A 13845-nucleotide genomic window follows, 5' to 3' on the forward strand; every position below is an offset into this window, starting at 1 on the left:
CTATTCTATTTTTTTATAATTCTTACGCTAATAAAATATCACATTTTCATCTAATATTGTCGAATTTATGACATTTACATTATTAGTAGGATATTATAACCAACTAAATAATAATTATTTATATTTAGAATTTAACACAAAACTACTTAGATTAAAAAAAGAAAAAATTAGTGAAAATCAATTAATAAATTATAATTATATATTTATAATATTATAAAAATTTGAATATATATTACAAAACCTCTTCATGAAATTATATGACATGACAATTGAGTTTGTTGATTTTATTATTTATTTTACAAATTAAGATTGATACACATGTTTTTGTCAAATTTATTTTTACATTTAAACAAAAAAATAATAAATTATATTTTTATTTTACAATTTAACTAGCAGGTTAATATATGGATAAACATGTGTGGAAAAAAATTATTTACAAACTATAAATGTATACACAAAATTACAAATAAAATCAATAATCACAAAGGTGATCTAGTGATTAAAGTGATCACCTTGGTTATATGTGAATGCAAATTTGAATTAATTATATGTATTTGAGGGTTGTGATGGTATTTGGAATTCAAATTTAAATAAAAAAGATGTGTTTGAAAGGGATAAAGATGGTAGTACATATGTTGCAAATTTGAATGAATTAGAGGTGCTTGAAGGAACATGGATGATGGTATATGTATGTGCAAATTTGAATTAATTATATATGTTTGAAAGGATAATGTAATTGTGGTATATGTTGATACAAATTTAAATGAATTATTTTTGTTTGAAGGAATAGTGACGGTCATATATATTAGAATAAATTTGTATTTGAAGGGAGAATGTGATTGTGGTATATTTAAGGGTGTGGGCGTAAATTTGAGAATGTTATTTGAGAAGTTATAACGACTAAAATTGGTAATAATGTTGGTGCAAATTTGAGTGAATTATAAGTGTGTCAAATTTATTTTTTAATATTGTATATATATTCAATGTGAATTTGACACGAAATAGGTAAATAATATTTTTTATACTGAAAAAATAGTTTTAACCTATTATAAATAAATAGAGAAATATTAAAATTTTGTTTTTTTAAATAAATAGGTATGTTTAAAAGTTGAAACAAAACAAAATTATCTAAGTCATGTTATTGCACACTAATATTAAGTTTGCATTCTTCAATATTTCTTATAATATATCAACTTTATATTTGATTAAATGTCATGATTTGTTTTTAATAATTCGATAACTTCAACAAAATCGTAATTGGTGTAATGAAATAATTCACTTAAAAAATAAATACATATGAACTACACATGATTTCAAACAAAGACAATTTAACCATTAGAATTACAAGCATTAGGCTTAAGATTTTACATCAATAAGTTATTTAAAGTTTTAAACCTCATTTAGCAAGTTAATCCTATTTGTTATTCACTAGTTACAATTTAAGATCTCTTAAAGTTAGCTATCCAATACTCTTAAGTCCTTATTTTCTTTCTCATTTTCCTCAATATCCCAAACACCACCCCCTTCCTCACTTCCATAAGCCCAATTACACAATAGATAATAGAAAAAATTGACCACACTCAAAAGTGTAATAATCCAATAGTAATAATCATAATGCCCCCTATTTAAATTATTAGATATCCAACTCACTTTCCCACCTCTTTTTGTCACATTATCCACAATCCCAACTATAAGAATCCCCACCAAATTCCCAATTGCCATTCCAACTGAAAATAATGCCACCCCAATACTTGCCATGTTTTTTGGTAGCTAAGAATAGTAAAATTCAATCTGCCCAATTATGTTCAAACCCTCCGCTAATCCGGATAGGCATTGTTGAGGCACCAACCACATCGCCGACATATACACTGCCGCCTTCGAATTGTCACCAAATCATTCCCTTATTGCCCTTAACCGCCTTTCCTTTTCCACGAGGGCGGAGATGGTTAAGGCAATGCATGATAGTTGAAGACCGGCTCCCATCCTTTGCTTCAAACTTAGGCCTCGACTACGTTTGGTGAGAATCGAGATGCGTTGGACAAGGAGACAGTCGTAAATGGCTACCCATATGATCATTGTGAGGATTCCGAATGCGCCAAATGAGCCGGGTGGGATTTGGATATTAATGTTCTTGATGAAATGTCTGTCCATTGTTCTGGCTTGAAGAACTAAAAAGGAGTAGAGGTTCATGGATACAGCCATCATGATGCCTGTTGACCAAATGGGGAGGAATTTGATAAGTGCTTTTAGCTCTTTCACTTCTTGGACTGTGCATAGGCTTGGATTATTTGGTGTGCCATCAGAGTTCAAGTACTCCGTTTCTGGATATCTTATAAGACATGCTTTGTTCAAAAATCTAATAAACAATGCCAAACAAATGAATCATATAGTTAGATATAGGAAAAATAATGATTTGATATAGGAAAACATGTTATAAAAACCTTAATTTTGCAAAAACTACACCACTACAAACCAACTTCTAAAAACATGATTTTTTACACGGGACATCCCAATCTCCCCAACTTAATAGATGTGTTCATTGGGTTCCCTTAACATACACATGACAATATTTTGTTCCTAATATATTGGCTCTGAAACAAACCATTGTAAATGTCCCAGACTTGGGGTCACTAACATTTTTTAGGTTATATAGACTATTATACCTTAAACAAATAAATGGACCACCACAAACCCTAGCCACTAAAGGGTCCTGATGAATTTGCATGTACTTATAAGGAGTTCATATATATATATATATATATATATATATAATCTCTCCAAGTCAATAATAACGACAGAACAAATGACATTATTATACACTACGATATTGATCCACATTTAACGAGGGGAATTTTTTCAATAAATCACTTTCCTAGTAATGTACATAGTTCAACAAATTGTGGGTTGTAGCTATACATAAGAAATACCTTAGTTTTTGTGTTGTATTAGAAAACAAAGAATCCTTCTTGTGATGATACCATATTTCCATATAATTACTAGACTCTTTAGGTGGAAAAGGAATATCCTTATTATTCATGGCACCATAGATGACACGAACAAAGCCTTTGATCATGTTCTTGTTGGCTTTCACCTTCACATAAATGGAAGAGCCTAATAAGAACACAATGGTAGATAATATCGACAGCCCAACCGTGATGCCAAATCCAATAGCCCAACCGAATTTCGTCTGGATGTAGACAATGACTGACCGAAAACAATATCGAGATCCCAACTGAGGCATAGTACCAATTGAAGAAGCTTTGGAGAACTCTCTCATTTTTCGGGTTTTTTGGTTTGTTGAATTGATCTGCTCCAAATGCCATAGAGCAAGGGCGAATGCAGCCAGCTCCAATGGAGATTAAAGCAAATGAGGAGAAGAGTAGTGAAAGTTGAGCTGCATCTGGCATCATGCAGTTATTGCTATTAATGTTCTTGTTACAAGGTGGTGGTCTTGCTTCTTTAAATAAGGCTGTGAACCATAGCATAATTAATACCTGGTTTATTCACAAAAGAGGAAACTTGTTGAGGTTAGAAAAAGATTTATGGAAAAAAATTTTACATTTTTTTTTTTGTTTCTTGCATATTTATGGAAAAAATTCTTCACTTGCATTTTGTTTGTTGGACTTTAGAAATGACCCATATTGCTTTGCTCATCATTTTTCTTTTTGTAAGTTATCTTTTTTTCATTGATCCACAATTTCGTGATCATAACAGAGTAGACAAAACTAAGACCAAAACAAGTTACACCCTAATTATCACATGCGTTGATAAAAAATTTTAATCAAAAGACATAATCAATGTACCGCAATTGAACAAAAAAACAAAAAACAAAAAAGCTATAGATAAACATCATAAAAAAGTTGTCTATTGTAAATCAATGATAAAGGTTAAAGAAATGTAAAGTTTTGTAAAAATGATTTAAGAATTTATCCGAGTAACAAAAGTACGCTAACAGAAATTTAAATAACTTTTAAAAGTAAAAAAAACATTATAGTCAACTATTATTTTGCTTATGATGATGACATTTAAATATTTTTTGAGATGTTTTTTTTGATAATTTGTAACAACTTATGTCATAATTGTATTAAATTGTTTTTGGACCGTGATTTTCACGCTATCTTTGCGATTAAATAAATCATTGAAATTTGTTTTATCATTTCAGAAAGAAAAAAAGATATATCACGACATCCCGCTAAGCAGAATGAGTCTTTTGTGAAAGTAGCCCAAGATATATCACGACATCGCTATATAATAATTGTATACAAACGTTGCTTACCAATGAAGTAACTAGGGTTCCGAGTGCAATGATACGAAAACGACCAAAGTAAGAATTAGAAAGCAAAGCCCCAAAGGCAGGCATGAAGTTGGAGATGGCATTCCACAAGAACGTAAGTATTCTCTCTCTAATTTTGATTTCATTTTTGAAAAGTAAAGCTGAGAACATTATTAAATAAACCCTTCAAGTTGTTTCTTGATTTGATATAAATTAGTCCTCAAACTTTCTTTTCTCTTATTTAGGCACCTCAAGCTTTTATTTTTATTTTCCAATTTTTAAATCAGGATTTTCTTTTTTTATGACAACAAGATCTCATGTTATAAGCCTCATCTTTTATAGATGTGCTTTTATTTAGAATTAATATAAAACTCTTACTAATATTAATGTAAATGTTTAAACTAATTTAGTGAGATATATAAGAACTGTTTGTGTATAAACATAGTTTAGACCATTGAAGAGCCTTTTTAAATATATAAGAACTTCACAAAGGGACTATATTTATTTATTATTAATTTGTATAATCATATTGTGCACATTGAGAAGTTAACATGCATCTATGGGCTTCACAAATAACTTGGGGGAGGTGAACACACATTTTTGCAATTTTATAATAATCACTACAAGCATTTTTAGATTGTAATATTATTGCATAGTCATTGGAAATAAGGAGTGTTAAAAATAAAAGTATTGACATCATTCTCATCATGTTTATCTGAAAGGATAATATTTGTAAGTTTAATTCCTACTAAAAACGTTTTATAAAAAACAGAGTTATCGTAATGGGAGATCATTCTAACTTACCCGATAAAAAATCGAATCACAAAAAATAAATATACATCTTCAATAAGTTAGTCTATATGTTACATATTTGTACAATTGGACCACAAGTAACTTATAGTACTATTAATTAATAATTCAATAATTTTAAAGGTTGTGTTACCCATAATTTAATATAGCAATTGATTATTAATATTTCAAATATTCTGTATTACATTATTAACTTTATTTGGTCAAACTCCTATACTTTCAAAGCTTTTTATTTACGTATGTAATCTAGTTTATTAATTTACAAGATGGGACGAGGGAGAAATAAATATGTGATTGCTTAAATGAACTAGAGTATTCTAACATTATTTAGTAAATAATAGAATAATTTTTAGCAAAACTAATTAATTTCATTATTTACATATTATCCCAAAATAATATGTTCACTTACATAATAAGACCAACTATTTTTTTTTTCATTATCTGAATTAACTTTTCGATCTTCCAAATTTAACTCGTACCTATTAAATCAGTAACTAATAAATATGATCAAAATAAGTAACTAATAAACAATTCAAATTAATAATTTTACCTATATTAGAAGGCGCGGTTGTAGCATTCATGATAGAACGACAGACCACTGTGAACATTATAAAAAAAACCGTGAAAATGCAACATATTCCATATTAGAACCAAAATGCAGTAAGGAAGAAACTGACAACGAACCTCACCTCTGTGTGATCATATTCCTCTTCAAGAACAATACGACACTGATCTTTCTCATTCTTTGTGTACATTCTTCCTCTCCAAAACCCAAAGAGCTCTTTCCCTTGCACACGACGTCTCAATTGCCGCATTCAGATCGCTTCGGAGACTCATTCCTCCCATGATCAATCCAAGGTCTAGAACTCTAACAGCCTCCTTAAACTCTTCCTCAGCGAAACGAATATTAGCAACGTTGAGGCACGTCATTGCGTAGGCGTCCCTAAAGATTGGAAGGACAGGATGCTCATGAGTCTCCAGAACGCCAACTACATCAACGTCGGACGCAGCACCGCCGGAATTCATTATTGGCGGTGGAATGAGAAGAAAATGCTCTTTTAGTTCTCTCAGTGTATATTGAAAGTAGCGAAATATCTTGAGTAGGAAATTTGTAGCAATGACGTTTATAAAGAAACCGTCGTTGAAAATAATTACCAGGGACGGCGTTATTTTACCGTAGCTGAAAAAAATCAGCGACGAAGCAACGTTGTCACTGATATACGTCGCTAATAACTCTTATTACACTTAGTGTTATATAATGAATTTTTTTTTTAAAAATGGCTTACTTAATTAAAAAAAACCTGAAAATGATAAAAGGAGTACAATAGCTGAAATTGAGCTTACAACAATTTGCTCAAAGTCAACACACGATGGCCATGAGTAATCCACAGTCGGCCTAAAAAACGCACACGGACATTAAATCAAAGTACAAAAGTGAATAAGGAATAAAACTAGCAATCAATCAACTAAAATAAGACGATAGGAGTTGATTTCCCCGAACTCGTCTCTCTTGTCTTTGTCCTTGTTCTTTTTTTCCTTCTTTTTTGTCACCCTTAGGTCTTTTTAGGATATATTTCCGAATAGAGTTATGTCTTCTTCGTCTTCGCTAGCTTCTCTTGTCACTTTTTTTCTTTTGGGCTTGTGTTTGGAGTTGAGAGTGTGAGTTGTTTCCCTTAAGTTGGTTTCTTTAACAACGTTGCGGCTTTCTTTGGTTTCAGAGCTCATAGTTTTCGATATGCTTTGACTTTCGCTATCATCCACGTCGACTTCGGGTTTTTCGAACCTAATTAATGGGAAAAGGACCTCGGTTTCAGGCTTAGTGGGATCGAGATTGGTTTAGTTCTCGTTCACGTTTTCGTTGTGACTTTTATTTGCTTTGAGGATTTCGATATAAGATTTCTTGACCACCTTGACATTCTCTTGTTCGGGAGTGGCCACGGGCTTCTTTTGCTTTTCCCGTCCTCTTTTTCCTAATGCTTGTACATGACCTAAATGGTGGCCATGTTTCCATTCCAGCATCTTAACTTGAATTTTTCCGGTTTTATACTTATTGAGTCGATCTGAATACAAATGCGAACAAACGTGACCCGTTCAAACGAGTCAAAGTCGGGATCGAGCTTAAGCAGTTTTACAATGAGTCCGATGAGATAGGCAAGTGCTTTGTCATTACAAAGGTGAGGTGGGATGTTTCTAAGTCTTACCCACACTTGTTCGGATTGTGGCGGTTTGCTATTGATGTCCATTTTTCATTCCATTTGGCGAGCTTGAAACATAAGCTGAACATGAAGGTGAAATCTGAGTCGACAATGGCTTGGGCTTCATGCTCCGTGCCAAAGTGAGGAAGAAATAGCCAAAGTTGTTGACTTTGACATTTTTGACTCATTTTTCGCTCGATTGTCGGAAAAGGGCGGCCTTGATTGCTCGGAATGGGGCCTTGTGGGTGCTCATGAAATGACCGACGATAACTTGCTTCCAATCATTGACGCATCCCTCTTCAATTTTCATGGGGAGTTCAATTTGGAACAGATGTTCGAGCGTTTTAATTTTTAGGCAAGGATTCACATCGAGCTTGCTTTCATTAGTTGTCCCATTTTTCCCCCAAACCTTGTTGGTTTGCCATCTTCAGTTTGCTTTTGTTTGTGTAGTGTATGCATAGGTTTTGGGACAATTGTAGGACTCCCTAATGACATCAACCGACCACAAAACGATTTCCTCGTATTCAGTTTTGTCAAATGAGTTCCAATTTTATTGGAATCGGATTTTGAATTGGCAAATGATTTGCTCACTCCTTTCAGTGGTCATGAAAAGTTCATGCCTTTAGAACTAGGCGAGGGACTTGAGAATTTGGTTCTGAATGCCTGCCAGATTTGCGATTTCATTTCTTCCCATGGTCCACGACTTATTGGGGATTTGAGCGGTCGGAGTGGGGATGACGTGACATGTTGTAGTAGTTGAGATGAGCCTGGCTGGAAAAACAGTATCGTTACCAGTCAAGGTGGTAGTGACATGGTTTGTCGAAGGAGTAGCGTTGTTGGTTTTGTTGACATCGACCATTTCGGTTCGGGTGGAGGACACATGACCGATCAGGGGAAGGGAGTCATGGTCGTTTGGGAGATGAGTTGGGAGACGGGTTTGACCGGTTAATAGACCAACCATGTGATTGATCGATGCAACCATTGAATTGAAGGCATCGTCATCTGCATCAACAACGTTGTGATCGGTTGGACACCTAGAAAAAGTGGCAACCCGTTTAGCCAATTTCTCCAGACTCCCTTTATTTTTCCTTGTACTTTTAGGTCGATTGAGGAGGTTGATCGAGCGGAGGCTCATCGTGACTCAGCATGCACAGAAGACAGCCAAATGCCTTAGCAACCAACATCAATTCAGACCTGCAACAGAAATCAACAACAATAATTTACAGCAGCATATGATATTAGAGGAGCCAACAAAAGCCGCTCAACCTAAATCAGTCTGATTTAGGAGCAAACTGCATAGTAGACGGCAACTAGCATATCCCCAATAAGCATCCAAAAGAAACCAGAAAAACAGGTAAAGCCAACTGTACAACAGAACGACGCTAGACAATATCATGATATCCGTGCAGATCAGGTTGTGCTGTCCGTTCTGTACCGTGCCGCTTGTGCCGATCGCGCTTCCTTGATTAATGCTGATTTCGACGCCGATTTTATGACTTCCGACTCAAAATAATATGGTGCCGCCTATACCGATCGTGTCGTGGATGTTCTTATCGTGCCGCCGTGCCAATCGTACCGCCTATGTCGATCGTGTCATGGATTTGTCTATCGTGTCGCATATGCCGATCGTATCGTGGATGTGCCTATCGTGCCGCCTATGCCGATCGTAGGGTTAGGAGTTTTCTATATCTTGTGTTAGGGTTTAGGGTTTAAGGTTTAGAGTTTATATGATGTTGATATTGAGTTGATGGGTCGGGCCCAATTAAATAGGCTCAATTAAATAAAGTGTCAAAGGCTTAAGTTTGTTGAGTTAGTTAGGACAAGTTGTTTATATATAGATGAGTAATTCACACAAGAGGGTTAGAGATTTTATATGTTTGAGTGATATATATTAAAGAACGAGATGTAACTTAAACGTTTGATTATGATAGTGGAATCGAGTTCCTAACAGAGCTCGACGGAGACGGAGACCATTTTTGGGTCGAACTTCGATATCAAATCTTCTGTTGTTTTTCTGGTTTCTTGATGTTATATTTCTCAGTTCTTTGATTGATTAGGAGGAAAATTCCCTACAGTGGTATCTCAGCTCGGTTTGGGCAAGATTGGAATCAATCTTGAAGAATTTTGAGGAATCTTGGAAAGGTCTTTAATCCTGGCTAGTGATAAGGAAGATTTCGGCTCAGGCGCAAGTAGAGACAAAGTTGACAAGGTTCAACATTATACAAGAAAGAGATCAACACAAAAATCGGTACATTGGGAATTCAGTGGCAGTCCATCTCAAATATGAAGACTGACATTGACAAGTTCAATGGCAATGGACATTTTCGCATTTGGTAGCGGAAAATCAGGGCTCTCTTGACACAACAACATCTCCTACAAACTCTAGAAGAACCAGTCTTGTGGCCACCGGAGATGAGTAAAAATCAAAAGATCGAGATGATAGAGACAACGATTTGCACGGTCATTTTTCTCTCTCAGATTTTATAAGCAAGTTGATAGACAATGAGAAGACTCCAGCATCAATGTGGAGGCGTATAGACGAGCTCTTCAAATCCAAGTCTTTGATCAACAAGATTTACTTGAAGGAAAGATTGTTTGGTTACAAGATGATTCCATAAAAGACTCTTACTTAGAATCTTGATTAGTTCTTGAAACTCAATATCGAGTTGGCAAATTCAGGCGAGAACGAAGAAATGAGCAATGAAAATCAGGAAATAATCATCCTCAACTCTCTTCCCGAATTCTACAAGGAAGTCCGTAATGCGATCAAATATGGACGAACAAGTATCACTCTTGAAGAGGTGATTTTGGCATTGAAGTCGAGAGAGTTGGAATTAAGGATAGAAAAGAAAGCGGGTTCGAATGGCGAGAATTTCATGGCCTAAAGCAAAAACTTCTACAAAGGGCAACCTCGCACCAACAACAAATCGAAAGATAATAAAATCAAAACATCAAAATCAAAATCTACGGGCAAGCCGACCTAAGTGCATGGTTGCCAAGTGTCCAAAATGACAAAGTGTGCACGCAACCTCTGAACCTGACCGGCGTGGCTTCAAATGACCAATCAAGCGGAGAGAGAAAATTATGACCGTTGTCATATTTACTCTATAAATAGAAGCTCACGGTGCCGAAGATACATACGCGTGAGATCATTACGAAAAGCTCATACAAAGAGAGAATTAACAGAAACAAAAGATCTTACGCACGACCTCAAATAATGATTGAAATTCTCAAAAGTGTTCTTGTATTGTGTGTGTATTTTACTATTGAGTAAAAAGTATTGTATTACATCATTGTGAGTGGTGTAACCGACGAGCTGTTACTCGTTTGGATTGTGTGTTGTGGTTGTGTAATATTCCTTAGTGAATATCCTTCTCACTATTTAAGAAGAAGGGGTGACGTAAGAGATTAAACTCCGAACATCCATAAAATCATGTCTCGTGTTCTTTACTTTTATATTCCGGTTTACTCACTCAAACTTAACTGAAACATCTAAACCTAACCGAAATAACTAATAACTTCCTAAACCAAACCGACTTTCTCCTTAAACCGATATCTCCTTCTAAACTCTTTCCAAACCGAACTGTGTGTGTTGCTTTAAGTTGAAACAAACCAATTCCGCACTTGAACCCAGTTCAAGAGGTTTGTGACAGCTTGTGTAGTGTTAATAAGCGGTTCTAATCTTTAACCGGATTAGTTCCAATTGTTGTGTGTTGTTGTTGTAAATGATTACCGATTAGCCGGACCCCGGTCCCCTATCGGTCATCCCGATCCTAACAGATTAAATTCATTAAGTACAAACTCAACAACCTCAAAATCAAGTGTCTTTATGACAATCCAGTTTAATTGAATTACTCTTTAAGGACAATTTATAGTACTCGTTGCATATTTTGATATGGAGCTTCACCATAATAGATGTTAAGGGGTTTTTCAATAGAGACATTTAAAAAAATTTGGTGCAATGAGAAAACTTTGTGTCGAGAGACCAAATTAATATGGTTTGTAAATTAAAGAAATTCATCTATACACTTAACGAAGTGTCTCGTTAGTGATATCATAAATTTCACAAAATAACAATTCTCTCTTTTGGTTTTGAGGTGAATTTAATTGATTATTTGTGTATCACAAGTTCAGTGGGAGTAAACGTCTATTTATGGTTTTATATATGGGTGACATTTTGTTTGTCACAAAAGTTTCTTGACATTAAGTAGCCAATACTTACGAGATATTTGTAAAGAACTAAGAATTAAATGCTCACATATAGAAATCGAAAAGTTTTGAGATCATTGAGTATTCTCACTTCGATCTTACGGGATGCCAAAATAGTATGAAATCTATTTCGGGTTATATTTTTCGCTAGCTAGTTTTGTCGCTTTCGAAGAAGTGTCAAACAAACACTTAAGGCATCATCCAATATTGTAGCGGAATTTGTGACATGTTATTAGGCATAAAATTAAGTAATATTGATATCAAGTTTCTTGTTATGAAATAAATGATACAAAGTGAATAGGTTTCTATAAAATAATTGTATACAAACTCGGTTGTTATAAAATCATTTGCAATGAGTTTATCGCCTAATGTATTTCATGAGAATACTGCTCGTATGAGTGTCATAGAGATCGATGATCTCTAACTTCATTGGGAGTTTGTAATTTGGTTGTCTTTTAGAATAGTTATTTTATAGATATTTTTATGAAGTTTCTTATTCTGATCAGAAATTAAGTGTTTTTCAGTTCCTTACACTTTGTATAATTATGTTTAAAGTATGATCTCACTAAAGTTAAGTATGACCAGTTGAAAATTGAAATGAAAAGATCACCTTACATGAAATTTTCATTCCTCACATTTATGATATGATTTGTCAATTAATTGTAATGATTTATGTGATCATTGTTGGGTCTAGTTGTGCTTAAATACAACGACGAGCTCTTTGGTCCTATATTGATATAATTAATTGATAAAATTGTTTATACAACATATGATTGAGATGACATAAAACTTCAGGCGCATTATGGTTGATACATTTATTTTTGTACATACGTGACCCAGTGGGAGATTGTTGGAATTTTTATGGTCACTAGTATAATAAATAATTGTGCAAATATCATATTTAATATAAGCCAAAATAATGTGATCTAATGTGATTAAGTTTATGGCTTATGGGTGTATTTGTCATTAATATAAAGTGAGGATACCTAAGTGCCATTTCTAATTTTATGAAGGAGCTGAATTAGAAATAACCTAACTATAATAACTAACTTAATGTTAGTTATATGTAACAGTAATGGTCCCCATTTGAAGTACGGTCAATTCTTCTTTGTGTCCCCATCAACAGAGAGAAAAATCTGTTGACGTATTCATCAAATGGAAGAACCATTCCATATAAGGAAAGTCTAAGGAAATAGAAGATTAAAGAATCATTTCATCCATGCAAAGTCTAAGAAAGAGAAGATTCATGATTCATCAATTTAAGGTACGCTTCCGCCTTTCAAATTTTAATTTCTCACACATTAAATTAGGATCTAATTAGGATAATTTTAACAATAACTAGTTATTCAAAATAAGATAGTTCATTTGCCATTAGAGCCTTAATGTAGAGCTAATGAAATAATCAGAAGAATATGCATGAAGATGGATTGAGTGGGATATAGTTATGAGTGAATTAATACCAATTACTTTCTTGTAAAAGTCAGTGAATAATCTCGATTCCTCATTCAATGTAACTCTTCTATTCTCATCTTGTCTTTGTTCTCTTATTCTCAATCCTGATTCTTTTATAATTGTAGACAACATCATACTGTATGAGTTCCATAACTCCCCATCAAAACATACATTACATTCAGTCCCAAAACAAAATTTACATTATTCTTTGTTTTCTAATCAAAGCGGATGAAGGATTTGTTCATCATGAAGGAAAGGGTGCACTGCACCATTAGTCACATTCAAAATTATTTTGATAAGTGCATGTTTGAATCTATTTCTAAATTCTAACTTGTTAATTTGATATTTTTCAGGCACCCTTCTCGATAATCATCATTATCGATCGTAGGTACAACATTTAAATATTATTTTATAATTTTAAATGCAAGAAAAACTAGTGCATGTTAAGACTTGAAAAATAATGGTTCAAACAAAATGTATTAAAACCAATTTTTTAAAAGTCAAAATTTTATAAAGTAGAGATCGTTCTTTAACTGGTACGGAGGATATAGTGCGAAAGTTTTTTCTCGAGTATTACCAAATATTAAACTTAAAAGATTCTCTGATCAAATATACATTTATATACGTATACCAAATGTTTTATTGATTTAAAATTTTAAAAAAAACAATTAACGACTCTTTCATCAAATAAATAATCCTGTAAGTTACTTATTTTTAATTAATTTAAAAATACAGGTTTCTCTTAATCAAATTGTGATTTAATTATGATAGGATTCGTGTAATCAATACAGACGGGGTCTAACTATTGATGAGAACTTCTGGAAAACAGTTTGATAGAAATTTTGTTAGGGATTAATTTTACTTTCTGTTCTTCACAAACCTTTGCAAACTTTTGAAGCCATTCAA

The 13845-nt window shown here is 33.6% G+C and overlaps 1 pseudogene; it reads right to left on the bottom strand.

Moving 5' to 3' along the window:
- Nucleotides 1-1455: 1455 nt before the first annotated feature.
- On the bottom strand, nucleotides 1456-4444 carry LOC124943131 (annotated as a pseudogene).
- Between the last annotated feature and the right edge of the window lie 9401 nt (nucleotides 4445-13845).

The sequence above is a fragment of the Impatiens glandulifera genome, chromosome 6 (assembly GCF_907164915.1).
Source record: "Impatiens glandulifera chromosome 6, dImpGla2.1, whole genome shotgun sequence".
NCBI lineage: Eukaryota > Viridiplantae > Streptophyta > Magnoliopsida > Ericales > Balsaminaceae > Impatiens > Impatiens glandulifera.